Source organism: Panthera leo, chromosome A2, assembly GCF_018350215.1.
Source record: "Panthera leo isolate Ple1 chromosome A2, P.leo_Ple1_pat1.1, whole genome shotgun sequence".
NCBI lineage: Eukaryota > Metazoa > Chordata > Mammalia > Carnivora > Felidae > Panthera > Panthera leo.
Genome location: NC_056680.1, coordinates 57,783,133 through 57,797,135, shown reverse-complemented (window position 1 = coordinate 57,797,135; position 14,003 = coordinate 57,783,133). Strand labels below are relative to the sequence as shown.

Sequence of the window (14,003 nt, the reverse complement as noted above, 5' to 3'; positions counted from 1 at the left end):
TATGAAACAGGACAATGGCTTCCAATACAGAAATGTATTCTATTGAAGGCCAAATACAACAGGAGAAATTAGAAACCCCTGAATAGCTGTTGGCTTGTATTGCATTTCTTAAAAATGTTTGTGTATTTATTTTTGAAAGAGAGAGAGCATGTGCAAGAGAGCAGGAGAGGGGCAGAGAGAGAGAAAGAGAGAGAGAATCCCAAGCACGGTCCGGCTGTCAGTGCAGAGCCCAACACAGGGCTCGAACTCACGAACCATGAGATCATGACCTGAGCCGAGATCAAGAGTCAGACGCTTAGCCAACTGGGCCACCCAAGCACCCTGGCTTGTATTGCATTTTAACAAGACAGAAAATCCTCTGGATAATACGCCCTAATAGAGGAATCGCAGTGACAGTTTGAAGCTCAAAACAGCTATTCAACCAAAACAGGAAAAGAGAATATATATTTGCATTTATATTTTTTTATATCTTACATTTGAAGTGCTACTGAATGACCTACCATTCCCACTCTCTAGCTGAGGCTAAATAGATAAATAAAAAGGTATGTTCCAGGAAGGTAGGCAGGAAGGCCCCAAGAATATTCTGGGCACCTGCTACAGCTAGCCAATATAGGGACTGAGGGTTTATCACAAAGAATCTATAATGGAACGAAGCATATAGACAATTAACAGCATTAACAAGCCAGCATATGCAGCGCTGGGCACACTTATAGGTGCTTTAAAATATTTTTGAATAAACATATACAGCTCAAATCTTTAAGCATTCATCCCCAAGACTTCCCTTCACAGACTACGCTTAGATTCTTCCCTGATTCCCTGTGTTGACCCGAGATCTTATCCACTCACCCTGTTTACTGTTTTGGAAAATTTGTTTAACTTGGAAACCACTGTTGCATGTCTCCACAGCATTCTGTCCTCACATCTGGCTTTGCGGACCATCAGCTTGCTGAGTGCACTCACGCCTGCTAATGTTTCCACAAGCTTTATTTTGGAAATTTGGTGCACTTTGGCTTTGAAACATGTGTGCAGAAGATTTTTAACTTAAGAAGCCCTGCATGCATTGTTATTTTTAAATAAATGTATGCGACTGTTAAACTTTGTGCTTCTTGGGTTTTGTTTTCCACAGCTGACTGGGACATTCCCAGTCGCGAAACAGGGTTGGCAAAACAGCTGCCATGAAAAAGGGGACCCGTGACCAGGAGAGACAACCGATGACAGAGTCTGCTACTGTATCGGCATGATGTTGTGAAAAAAGCGCCCCATGTGAAGGTGTGAAATACTAAGGTATGAGACTCCCAAACAAGACTTCTTTTTTTATGTTTATTTATTTATTTTGAGAGAGAGAGACAGAGAGAGACAGAGAGAACGAGAAGGGGAGAGGCAGAGAGAGAGGGGAGAGAGAATCCCAAGCAGACTCTGCACTGTCAGCACAGAGCCCAATGTGGGGCTCGAAATCACAAACCGTGAGATCATGACCTGAGCAGAAATCGAGTCAGAAGGTTACCCGACTGAGCCACCCAGAGGTCCCTCCCATACAAGACTTCTTAAAGACCCAGAAAATTAAAAAATATATGGACATATTAACGCATATTAAGTATATCATATGAAACATAACATTTATCTTAAAATATGCCCATTCTAATGAACATTCAAGTGGTGGAACTGGAAGGAATTTAACATTTTTCTTCCTAGAAAGCAAGAATTTTGTTCTGATCTCAATCCTGCCTCTATTTGTGACCACAGGTGAGTCACTTAAACAATCTGAGTTGTCTTGGTTTCCTTGTTTGGAATCAATGGTTCCTCAAGATTCCATTTTACTCTTCTCTTCCCTCCCTATCCCCTACCCCTGGGAGTGTGTAATTCTCTGGGAATTTACTATTGTTTGTTTCAGACACTTAAACTCTTTTAGCTAAGCATTTAGCCTAAGGATTGCAGTAAGAGAATGGTTGGTAGGAAATACTTTTCATGCATCAAAGCTAATGTTCAGAGCACAGAAAACAACCAGCAAATGTCTGACTCCCAGTGTCCTGGTTACACTGTCTTTGCGAAGCCTAACCTTTTAAATTTGTTTTTGGGGCTCCTAGGTGGCTCAGTCGGGTAAGCAACTGACTTTAGCTAAGGTCATGATCTCGCGGTTCGTGAGTTCAAGCCCTGTGTTGGGTTCTGTGCTGATAGCTCAGAGCTGGGAGCCTGCCTCGGATTCTGTGTCTCCCTCTCACTCTCTCTCTCTCTCAAAAATAAATAAAAATTTAAAAAAATTTTGGTTTTTAGTCAGATGCTCTGGGGTTAGTCATATGATGAGTTAATTCATAAATGACTATGTTTCTTGTTACATGGACCAGCATTGTCACATTTGTCCTCTATAATGAACATACAGATGGATGCATTTTCCTTAAAATACTGAAATCATCAGAACAATTTGCTAAAAATCTATGGATTCACAATTCTGTTCACTCAAACAACTAATTACACTTCCCTATGGCTCTTCCAATCTTTAGGCACTTCTAAACACCCAATTTGCAAGTTATAATGAAATAACACAGTCGCACATGTGTGATGTATTTGTTTCTCGTATGTTTGTACACTATTCTAGAACTAGGTAATCCTCATTCGCAATGGCTACAAAATATTTAATGAAGTTGATACAACAATTTTTTGTCAGCTTTATCTGCCTTCTACTGAAATAAGTGAGTTAAGGTCTATGATCAGTGTGCTTTGTCTGTTTCTCCTTATGTCTCCTTAGTTTATGCTTCACGAAAGATGTTATGATTTGATGCATAGATATGCATAATTGTTATATTTCCATAGTGGTTTGTAACATGGTAAGGTGTCAGCTTTTGTCTTATTTAATACTTTTGGGCCTGAATTTTACCTTATTTTATACCAGGATTATGTCTCCATCTCACACACACACACACACACACACACACACACACACACACACACGGTGTTTTTGCTGGTGTATCTTTGTCGATGCTTTTTATTTCTTTTTTTAAATCAAAGTACAATTAACATACAGTGTTTAATTAGCTTCAGATGTACAATACAGTGATCCAACAATTCTATACATTATTCAGTACTAATCACAAAAAGTGTACTCTTTTTAATTTTTTTTAATGTTTTTATTTTTGAGACAAGAGAGAGACAGAGCATGAGCAGGGGAGACACAGAATCTGAAGCAGGCTCCAGGCTTTGAGCTGTCAGCACAGAGCCCGACGTGGGGCTCAAGCTCAAGAACTGTGAGATCATGACCTGAGCTAAAGTCAGACGCTTAACCGATTGAGCCACCCAGGAGCCCCACGATAAGTGTTCTCTTAATCCCCTTCATCTTCTTCACCCCTCCCCTCCCCTCACCTCTCCTCTGCTAACCATCAGTGTGTTTTCTGTGCTTAAGAGTCTTCTTTATTGTCTCTTTTTTCCTTTATTTGTTCATTTGTTTTGTTTCTTAAATTCTACATATGAGTGAAATCATGTGGTATTTGTCTTTCTGTGTCTGACTTATTTCACTTAGCACAATACCCTCTAGGTCCATCCATGTTATTACAAATAGTTTTTAGTTTTAGTTTTTCTATTTTGCTTTGCGATGTAATCTGAAGATCTTTTTCTTCTAATGGGAGAATTATATTTGCATTTATTAGCATGACGTGTCTGGTCTTGGTTTATGTCGTATTGTATACCATGTTTTCTGTTTTTAGATGCTGCATTGTAGCAATTTCCGGTCACTTTTTCACATTGTAGCATCTTTGAAATTGAGATGTCTTGCAACCAATGGTGCCTCATGGTTTAATTGGCAACAGAGATGATTAAAATGATAGTGATCTTACAACTGATCCAATGTTAAGATTTAATAAAATTTGGTATATATTTTAATATATATGTAATGTATTTCCTCTACTTTTTATTGCAGCTCTTCAACTACTAAGGAATATTTGTATTCTGTTCTAGTGGTCAGCTTTACATTTATCTGTTTATACAACACCTGTAATGTCTTCTTTGTTTTGTCTAAAAAGTGAACTACAGAATTAGCTTCTGTCTCTGCTTCCTTCACCTCTCCCTGTCTTTTCCTCCCCAATTTTCAGCAATAATACTGTTTTTCTTAGTGTTTATCTTTTTATTAAAACATTCTTAAGTTTGGACAACATGATTTGTCAGCATTAAAGGCAAAGCAATCCACAAGCTTATTGTATTTATACATTGCCAGGGCATACAACGATTACATTACGTATCATTTAGCTTTCTGTGTTTAACAAAACACCTCAGAATGGAGTGGCTTAAAGCAATGAACATTCATTATTTGTCATCATCCTATGGGTTGGCTGAGCAGCTGGCTCCCCTGGGCCAGCTTGGCTACATGGTGTAGTCACGGGGTTGGCAGCAAGACTGGTCCTGAAGGGCCTCACTCAGGGGTCTGGCAGTGGCTAGATGTCAGCTGAGGCAACAGCCACACACCTCTAATCATCCAGCAGGGGCTCGTTCAGATGGCAGCAGAAGGGCTTCGGCAGCAAGAGAGGGCAAGCCCCAACACACCAAGCACTTTTCAGGTTTCCACTCGCATTACCTCTGTTGCTCCACTGACCCAACAAGTCACTGGGCCAAGCCCAGAGTCAGTGTGGAAGAAAAGACCATTTTGCATGGGCTACCCCGCACTCTGTTCCATTCATCTTGTCCCCTGCTTTGCTTTTGCCCAATGTCTCTGATCAAATATTTCCAACATTCAATTCTTTTGTGAAGTCTCCTCTGCCATTCCTTGGTTGGTTGGAGTTCATCCTCCAATATTTCCCTGAAGAGGGGCTCATGATAGCAGGGGTGGGGTGGGGGAGCCACCCTCTTCTAATCTGTTCAAAGGCACCGTATGTGCTGGCTGCAGCCAGGGCCTGAGTCTCAGAAGGAGGATGTAGCTAGAATATATAAGCTGGGGGATCCTACTCATCTGGCCCAGCTTCTGTTCCTGGGCTGCTATATGTTATTCAAGTCAGCCGCCAGCCCTTGGGTCTCACTGGGTGCAGAGACTTTCTCATATCCACTAGCCAGACCAGAGGTCTCAGAGGCCCTAGTGGAATTTAGATTCCTGAAGAGGAGCCAGCATCATCACCCCAGGGTCCTAGAGGAGGCCCTTCCCACAATGTGTCAGACCCATTACAGTTCCAGCTATTTACTTGTTCCCCAGTTACCAGAGTAAGACATCCACACCCACTGCTATGTAACTTCCACCTGATAGGAGCGAGGCACACTTTGCTATCTTCTGACATGCTATGGTCAAGGGGATGTTCGCAGATGAGATGCAACCAGAGGTCTTGAAAGCTCTTGCATGGTTGGGCTTGCCATCTTTGCCTCTGTCACATCCATGAGAAGAGCATTCCTAGTGAGTCCGCTGGCCGAAAGAAGATGAGAGACCCGTGAGCAGAGATGCTCCCACTGGACTCATGGGCCAGAAGCAGGAAGCCGAGCTGCCTTGTGGCCACAGCCTGCAGCAGGGCCACCTGCTGAGCTGAGATCAAGATCAACCCAAGCCAACCAGTGATAACAAATGAATATTGCTTCAAGCAACTGAGTTCTGAGGTGGTTTGTTATGCAATAGTATTATCATTGCAAACCAATACACATCACAATTTTGTTTGTAGGTGTGGTGTCTCTACCAAGACCCCTCAAGGGTTCCCAATGAATAGGTGACCTACTTTCTGGCCTGAGCCACTGGCCATCTCAGGCTCAAGTTGGAACTTCTCCTCCCACAGCCATTGAAAGCTGATGACAGAATTCTGCCAAAGGATTAGATGGGAGCCACACCAACGATATGGGTTTCTTGGATCCCCCAAATTCTCTTATCCCTTACCACTCCCAGACTCTAAAGTATCTCCCACTCCTCTCTCTCAGCACAGTGCTAAAGTTCCCGAAGTCCTTTAATACCTACTATTCGAATACATTCATCAGTGAATATATTAGAAGGTCCTTTTCTGAAAGTATCACGTGAGTTAAAAGGTCCACCATTTGTTGTATCTGACACACTTAAGTATACCACTGATCTTATGAATAAATGAGCAAAGTTATATTCCAGTAGAACTTGATTTTGATTGCATTTCATTTAAAATCTAGCTCTAGTATTCTGACACATTTTAATGGGCTGCTGGGACCCTCTGAAAAAGAGGGGGTGAAATGCCATTAAATCTCCTCTAGCCCTTCCAGAGTTGGCGTTAAGGGAAACCCATTTGGCCTAAAAGGAAACCATCTCTTGCACTAATATACTTGCTTAATCACTCAGCAGAATTAAAACTGGATTCTTTCCTGCCGTACTTCTCAGAACTTTTAATATGCTAATGCACATTGTAGAGCTCTGAGAGGGGAATTAGCAGGCAGCATTTCCTAAGCCAACTTGGCCCTGGCGCCCTGAGAACTTTTTGTACTTAGGGCATTTGTATGATTAATATCAGCCCATGGAACACAGTTTGAGAAATTCTGCTCTTTTCCAATGACCTACAAAGCAATAAATCATGTTGTCAGCCACACAGCTATATTTAAATCCCACCTTCCTGGCCCTAAATTGACTATCCCCCCACTCCTTGGTAACCTTTTTATGGCTACAGCACACTTGAAGGGAATAAAGGATCAAGGCAGGGAGGGGGGCGGGGAGGAAGCCACTAAACAGGTCAGAAATAATTACAGTGAAAACACTTTCTCAGTGGAACCAAGTCTTGCGGGTCTATAAAAGAGCCCACGGTTATCTCACTATTCACCCTACAACACTGGGTCTTTGAGTGAAGCTTGTGACTGGACCTGCCCTAATAAGGAAAAGTTTTGCAGCGTTCCAGGGAACGCTGGTTTTTTTGGCACTGGCCAAGGCTACAGGACACCCTTTAACTCTTATTGGTAAAAAGCAGTATCTTGAATCTTACAACCTAACTTTGCCACACTGCATATACTTTGAGTATATACATACTCCATATACAGGTGCCTATCACTTGGAATATGACAGATTGGCACAGATTCAAAACATAACAGACGCCTGTCCTCAGAAGTCACAGTACTTCTGCAGCAAGTTCCCCGCAACCAAAGGGGAACCACTGAGCAATCATGGCAAATTACATAGCACCAAAAACTACATACACGCTGGTGATTAGACATCCAAATAGAGCACTGTTTTCCTCAATTGTACTCTATTTAGAGTTATTTCAAAATAAGCAAACACAAAAATAAAAACAAAAAATGGAAGAATGCCTCTAGCCCACTTGGTCCTCCAGAGGTCACTGGAACAGCATGGATGATATGGTACCCACATGGGTCAGGTTCTAAAAATCTACATGTATGGAAAAATTAGTGATAATCCAAATTGCCCTTGAAAGTCTTAAATTTTCTGGGGCGCCTGGGTGGCTTGGTCAGTTGGACACTCGACCTTGGCTCAGGTCATGATCTCACGATTAGTGGGTTCAAGCCCCACATCAGGCTCTGTGCTGGCAGCTCGGAGCCTGGGGCCTGCTTTGGATGTTGTGTCTCCCTCTCCCTCTGCCCCTCCCCACTCATGCTCCATCTCTCTCTGTCTCTCAGAAAAGAATAAATGTTAAAAAAAATTTTTTTTAAATCTTAAATTTTCTCTAAGGTGCATGACACATAGTGTGTGCCTCTTGGTAATGTTGCATGATTTTTTTTTTTTACCTCAATGCTCAGGCGTCGTAGTCTAGCCACTTCAAATAAGGAAGAGGTGGACAGAAAATAAAATGAGCAGCAGGCAAAAGTTTATTAGAGTATAAGAGAAGATCAGAAAGTAAGAAGAGTATGAAAGCTCTCTTTACAGAGAGGAGGCATTCGAAAGTGAATGCCCTTGACAACAGGCAAGCGTCCTTGTTTTACAAGGTTCTGGTCAGCACCCCCTTTCCTTCCCTTCATTCCTTCTCAGGTTCTACCCTTACTGGGTGGATCATTCTAGGTGCTAGGTGGTCCATTCCTGATTGGCTCAACTCCATTGTGTGAGGAGTCAGATTGGTCATACTGTTCCTCCTATAACATTAGTTTTATGATTTAGTTTTTTTAGTTAGCTCTTTTGATTGCCAAATTCCTGAGGAGAACCTGAGGGGGTGTAGGTGGTGTCTGTTACGTTCTTAAGAGGGACCTTAGGCCCTCTTAAGGGGTTTGCTGAGGTCAAAAGCTCCTCAGCATTATTCCAAAATAGGTGTTTCCTCCCACACCCATACCTTAACTCTGTAACCTTTCCCTCTGCCTATTTTATCCTATCTTTCCCTATCATAGTGAGATCCACCCAGGCCAAGAACTAGAGGCATTTTTCATAAAAAAAAAAAAACAACACCACCTGAGGGACGTAATGGAAGTCTTCAACAATTGGGAAGGTATGTCTGAATCTTGGACAAAATACTTAATATGATAAAATTATTTTATTTCCCCAAATAATATATTGGGCTTTTTTGCAATTCTAAATAAAATGACAAAGTGAATTTTCTTGGACACTTGACAAAATGATGTTAAAATTGAAATATAAAAAGTTATACAAGGATGGTCAAGAAAATATTGACAACAAAGAGAAACTTATCCTAGCATGAGTTATAGAATATTATAAAGCTATGAGGACTGAAACATTATGTTACCATGACAGGACAAACAGACAGCACAGCAGAAAAAAAAGAGAGTACAGAAATGGACAGAAGCAAATAAGGAAATTTGATACAGGAGAAAGTTAGAATTTTAAATCAGAACACTCCAGATGGAGTGATCAATAAATAGAATTGGAATAACTAACTCAACACTTGGGGAAAAAAAAAAATAATAAATCTGGATGCCCACGTCATTCTTGACACCAAAATAAATCCCAAATGGGTCAAAAATTTAAGGATTTTAAATAGACAAAGCCATAAACACACTAGAAGAAAAACTGATGCATTTTAAAAATAATCTGGGGATTAGAAAAAACATTTCTAAGCATACTGCAAAACCCAGAAAACAACAACAGAACTTTAAAAAATTCCATAAAGCTGAAAGACAAGGGGGCTGGAGAAGAATATTTGTAATGTATTACAGCAAAAAAAGTTACTGTTATTTCTATCTCAAGCCTCAAATGATAAATAAAAAGCAAACCCATAATAATAAAACAAAGCAAATAAACAAAGCAATAAATAAAATAAAGCAAACGCATAAAAATGGGCAAATACATTGTACAAGAAAAATTACAAAAGAATACAAATATAATCATATGCAAAGATGTTCAACTTTATTAACAGTAAAAAGCAAAAATAAAAACATGATAACAACTCTCATCTAAGAGAATAGCACAGAGGAAAGACCATAAAGTCTGGTGGTGGCCAAGATGTAGACGCTGGGTACTCTCACATCCTGTGGGTGCAGGCTGCTGGGAAAAACCCTGACTGTAAACTCTGCACACCTTAAGACTATCCAATGGGAAAAGAACCATTTCTTCAACGAATGGTGCTGGGAAAACTGGACAACAATATGCAAAAGAAAGAAAATGGATCACTTTCTTATACCACACATAAAAATAAATTCAAGATGGGGGCGCCTGGGTGGCTCAGTCGGTTAAGCGTCCGACTTCGGCTCAGGTCATGATCTCGCAGTCCATGGGTTTGAGCCCCGCATCGGGCTCTGTGCTGACAGCTCAGAGCCTGGAGCCTGTTCCTTTCTCTGACCCTCCCCTGTTCATGCTCTCTCTCTCTCTCTGTCTCAAAAATAAATAAACGTTAAAAAAAAATTCTTTTAATAAATAAATAAATAAGTAAATTAAAGATGGATTGAAGACCTACATGTGAGACCTAAAACCATAATAATCCTAAAGGAGAACATAGGTAGTAACTTCTTTGACATTGGCCATAGCAACTTTTTTTCTAGATATGTCTCCTGAGGCAAGAGAAACAAAAGCAAAATAAATTATTGGGACTCCATCAAAATAAAAAGCTTCTGCACAGCGAAGGAAACAATAAAACTGAAAGGAAACCTATGGAATGAGAGAAGATATTCACAAATGACATATCCAATAAAGGGTGAGTATCTGAAATGTATAAAGAGCTTATACATCTCAACCTCAAAAAAAAAATTATGTGATTTAAAAATGGACAGAAGATATGAAAAGACATTTCTCCAAAGCAGACATCCAGATGGCCAACAGACACATGAAAAGATGCTCATCATCACTCATCATTAGGGAAATGCAAATCAAAACTACAATGAGATATCACCTCACACCTGTCAGAATGGCTAAACGCAACACAAGAAACAACAGGTGTTTACAAGGATGTGGAGAAAAAGGAACCCTCACGCACTGTTGGTGGGAATGCAAACTGGTGCAGCCACTCTGGAAAACCATATGGAGGTTCCTCAAAAAAGTAAAAATAGAACTACCCTACAATCCTGTAATTGCACTACTTGGTGTTTACTCAAAGAATACAAAGATACTCATTCAAAGGGATACAGGCACCCTGATGTTTATTACAGTTACAGTAACCAAGATATGGAAGCAGCCCAAGTGTCCATCAATTGATGAATGGATAAAGAAGATGTGGTATATATACACACACATACACACAACAAATATTACTCAGCCATAAAAAAGAATGAAATCTTGCCATTTGCCATGACATGGATGGAGCTTGAGGGTGTATGTCAGAGAAAGATAAATACCGTATGATTTCACTCATATGTGGAAATTAAGAAACAAAACAAATGAGCAAAGGGGGTAAAGAGAGAGAGAGAGAAACCAATTAACAGACTCTTAACTATAGAGAACTATAGAGAACAAACTGATGGTGACCAGAGGGGAGGTGGGTAAAGGGATGGGTTAAATGGACGATGGGAATTCAGGAGTGCACTTGTTGTGATGAGCACCAGGTGATGGGTCGAAGTGCCGAATCACTATACTATATTGTACACCTGAAACTAATGCAACACTGTATGTTCACTAACTAGAATCAAGATGAAAACTTAAAAAAAAAAAAAAACTACAAAATATTATAAAACCCCTGCCCAAAAAAGGATATGCTCCTTTTGCCCAAGAAATCCCATTTCTAAGAATCTATCAGAAGAAAATTATTAGAGGCTCAAAAAGCTGTCTGCACAATGAAATTCCTCACAATACTTCCAACTGCCAGAAAAGAAAAAGAGAAAAAGAAAACTGATACAAAAGGAACACCAGTGAAAAGCAGTCACATGTATTCTGGTACGCTCTGGGCACCATACCAAGCAGACACCAAAAATTGCAATCCATGTTATTGACATGTCTATAAATTGTCAAAGCATCAGAGAAAGAAATGTGATTCCTTTTGACAAACAGTGTGTCTATTATCTAAACAAGTGCATGGTGTTGTTGTCTACAGCGATGCTGGCCAAAAGGCTTCTGTTGTTGTTATTCCTTGGGGTACAACGAATTAGTTCACTATGCTTACATGAAATTTTCTGTAAACAATGTTTTCAAAAGAGAAAAAAGATGGATAGATGGGCAAGGAAAGCCAAGAATTTTTTTTTAATGTAATAAAGGGGCATTTGCCCTTGCTGGTGGTAAAGCATAGTCTAAAGATACAACCATTAGAACAGAGTGGTAACGCTACAGGTGGAGGCAGAAATTTGAAATGAAGAGAGGGAAAAGAAAGTTGAGAGAGTGATTCAATGACAGAGGGAAGTTTAGTTTATGGCTGAGGTAGCATTTCAAATTAGGGAGAAAGAAATGAATTATTAATAAATGGCGGCAGGAAAACTGCATCACTGAGGGCAAAAATGAACACTCTCCTTTATCCATGATCAATCCCAGATGTATTAAGCTGTAAGTGTAAAAAACAAAGACAAAAAGGCGACTAGAAAATACAGCAGGAGAACGTTTTTATAATCTTTTGGTGTGTGTTTCAGGGGAGGGGTCTTCTAAGCGTATGAATCCCAGAGGCCCAAAAAAGAGAAGATTGATACATCTGATTACATAACAACTTTAAATTTCTCTAGTAAAATGTACCATAAACAAAAATAAAAATCTCACACAAGGGGAAAAAAAAATATTTTCTGTCAATATGACAAACTCTGCGTGGAGGGATATAACCAAAACATTAAACATGTTGATCTTTATTTCCTTCTTCATAATGTTTTGTATTTTCTTGATTTTTGTTATTGAATATAATACTTTCATAAATTAAAAAAACCCCTTTTTAAACATTGAACCTGAAAAAACATTAAAAGAAAATAAAATTATTCATAAAAACTTTTGAAACAGGGGATGAAAGAAGTTTCTTTTAAAAAAAATTTTTTTTAACGTTTATTCATTTCTGAGAGAGAGAGCACAAGCAGGGGAGGAGCAGAGACAGAGAGAGGGCGACACAGAATCCGAAGCATGCTCCAGGCTCTGAGCTGTCAGCACAGAACCCACGAACCACGAGATCATGACTCGAGCCGAAGTCAGAAGCTTAACCGACTGAGCCACCCAGGTACCCCTTGAGCGTGTAATTTTCTAAGCTTAAAGGTAAAAGATGGAAAGAAAGTTCTTTCCTATGAGGGACCAGACTGACATATCTAATGGCATCCTTGAAATCTCCAGTTGGGCGTCTCATAGACATCTCAAAGTTAGTCTCGGCACAGTGCAACTTCTTGGTTCCCACACCAGATCTAAACCTCAACTACCAAAACAAAATGAAGTTAACATATAACCTTTTTTAATTATTATTTTTTTTTTATTTAGAGAGAGAGAGAGAGGGGACATGCATGAGTGGGGGAAAGGCAGAGAGAGAGGGAGAGAGAGAATCCCAAGCAGGCTTCACACAGAGCATGCAGCCCAACATGGTGCTCAATCCAATGACCCCGGGATCATGACCTGAGCTGAATTCAAGAGTCAGACACTCAACCGACTGAGCCACCCAGGCTCCCTTCAACATATAAAATGTTAAGTGAGTCCATCAAGACATAACGGGGTCTGCTGGTTTTTGCTAAAAGCCCTTTATACTGTCATCAGTTGGAAGGAAAAAGGGACAAGAGGCAGCCATGTCCCTTCCTCCTTGAGGACCTGACCCAGAAGTTGCCCACCTCATTATCTTTCACGTGCCATTGGCCAGAAGTAAGTCATATGACTGTACCCAGCTGCCAGGGAGACTGGGAGACGACATCTTTATTCTAGGAAGTCATGTGCCTAAATGACTTTACTATGGGAGGAGAAGAGGCTGGATATGGAAAGACCAGCGGTCTCTGGCATGATTATAGCACAGCACGTAGTGCATAATCTCATTTGTATAAAATGCACTGCCCACACTCTCACACACACATGCATCTTGATGGATGGAAAGACACAAAACTATTGGGAGTTTGGGTGAGTTTTACTCACTCCTTTGAACTTTTCTGTATTGATTGAATATTTATAATAGGTATATTTTTCAGTAACTTTTTTTCCCAAAATGAATGACCTAAATTTAAATCTAAGGTCAGAGGCTGCCTCTTGAAAGACAAGTAACCCATGGGGAGCTCTGGGTCTGGGAAGGCTCTTCAGATCTGTCCCAAACTGAGGGCCTGTGTATACCCTCAACAACCAATCGCTGCCCTTGGGGAGGGGGGAAACCTCCTCTGGAGGGGACTGAGCTATGGGTCCTCAGCAGCCAGCACTCAGTCGGTGGAATGTAGCTCTGCGCTGAATGGGGGATCTTGGTGGTGCGCGAGGGCATATACTACACCAGGGATAGATATAAGGCATCACCTGCAGCCAGGAGAAGGAAGGAAAGGAAAATCAGAAATAGCATTTTACACATACTACGTGCCATGTGCTTGTCACTTCCTGTGTTACCTTCTTCAGTTCAATAGTCTTGCAAGCTGAGTGCTTAAATTCACCATTTTTATATGTATGGAAACTCAAGTTCAAGGATGTTAGGAAAATGTGTCCAAGAAGAGGCAACAGAGGAATAATAGAATGAGGATTCAAACCCAGACAGGGAAAGCAAAACCACTTTGTACCTCCAACATGAAGTCATGAAGATGGAGACTTTATTTGGTTTGATTTCAATGAAAATTGTTAATGGCATCACAAAAGACTTTTA

General features: G+C 40.4%; 1 protein-coding gene across 1 annotated transcript in view; it reads right to left on the bottom strand.

The window, feature by feature from the left end:
• MGLL (monoglyceride lipase) overlaps positions 1-14,003 on the bottom strand; it is a 245,416-nt gene that overhangs the window by 172,758 nt on the left and 58,655 nt on the right. The window lies entirely within an intron of this gene.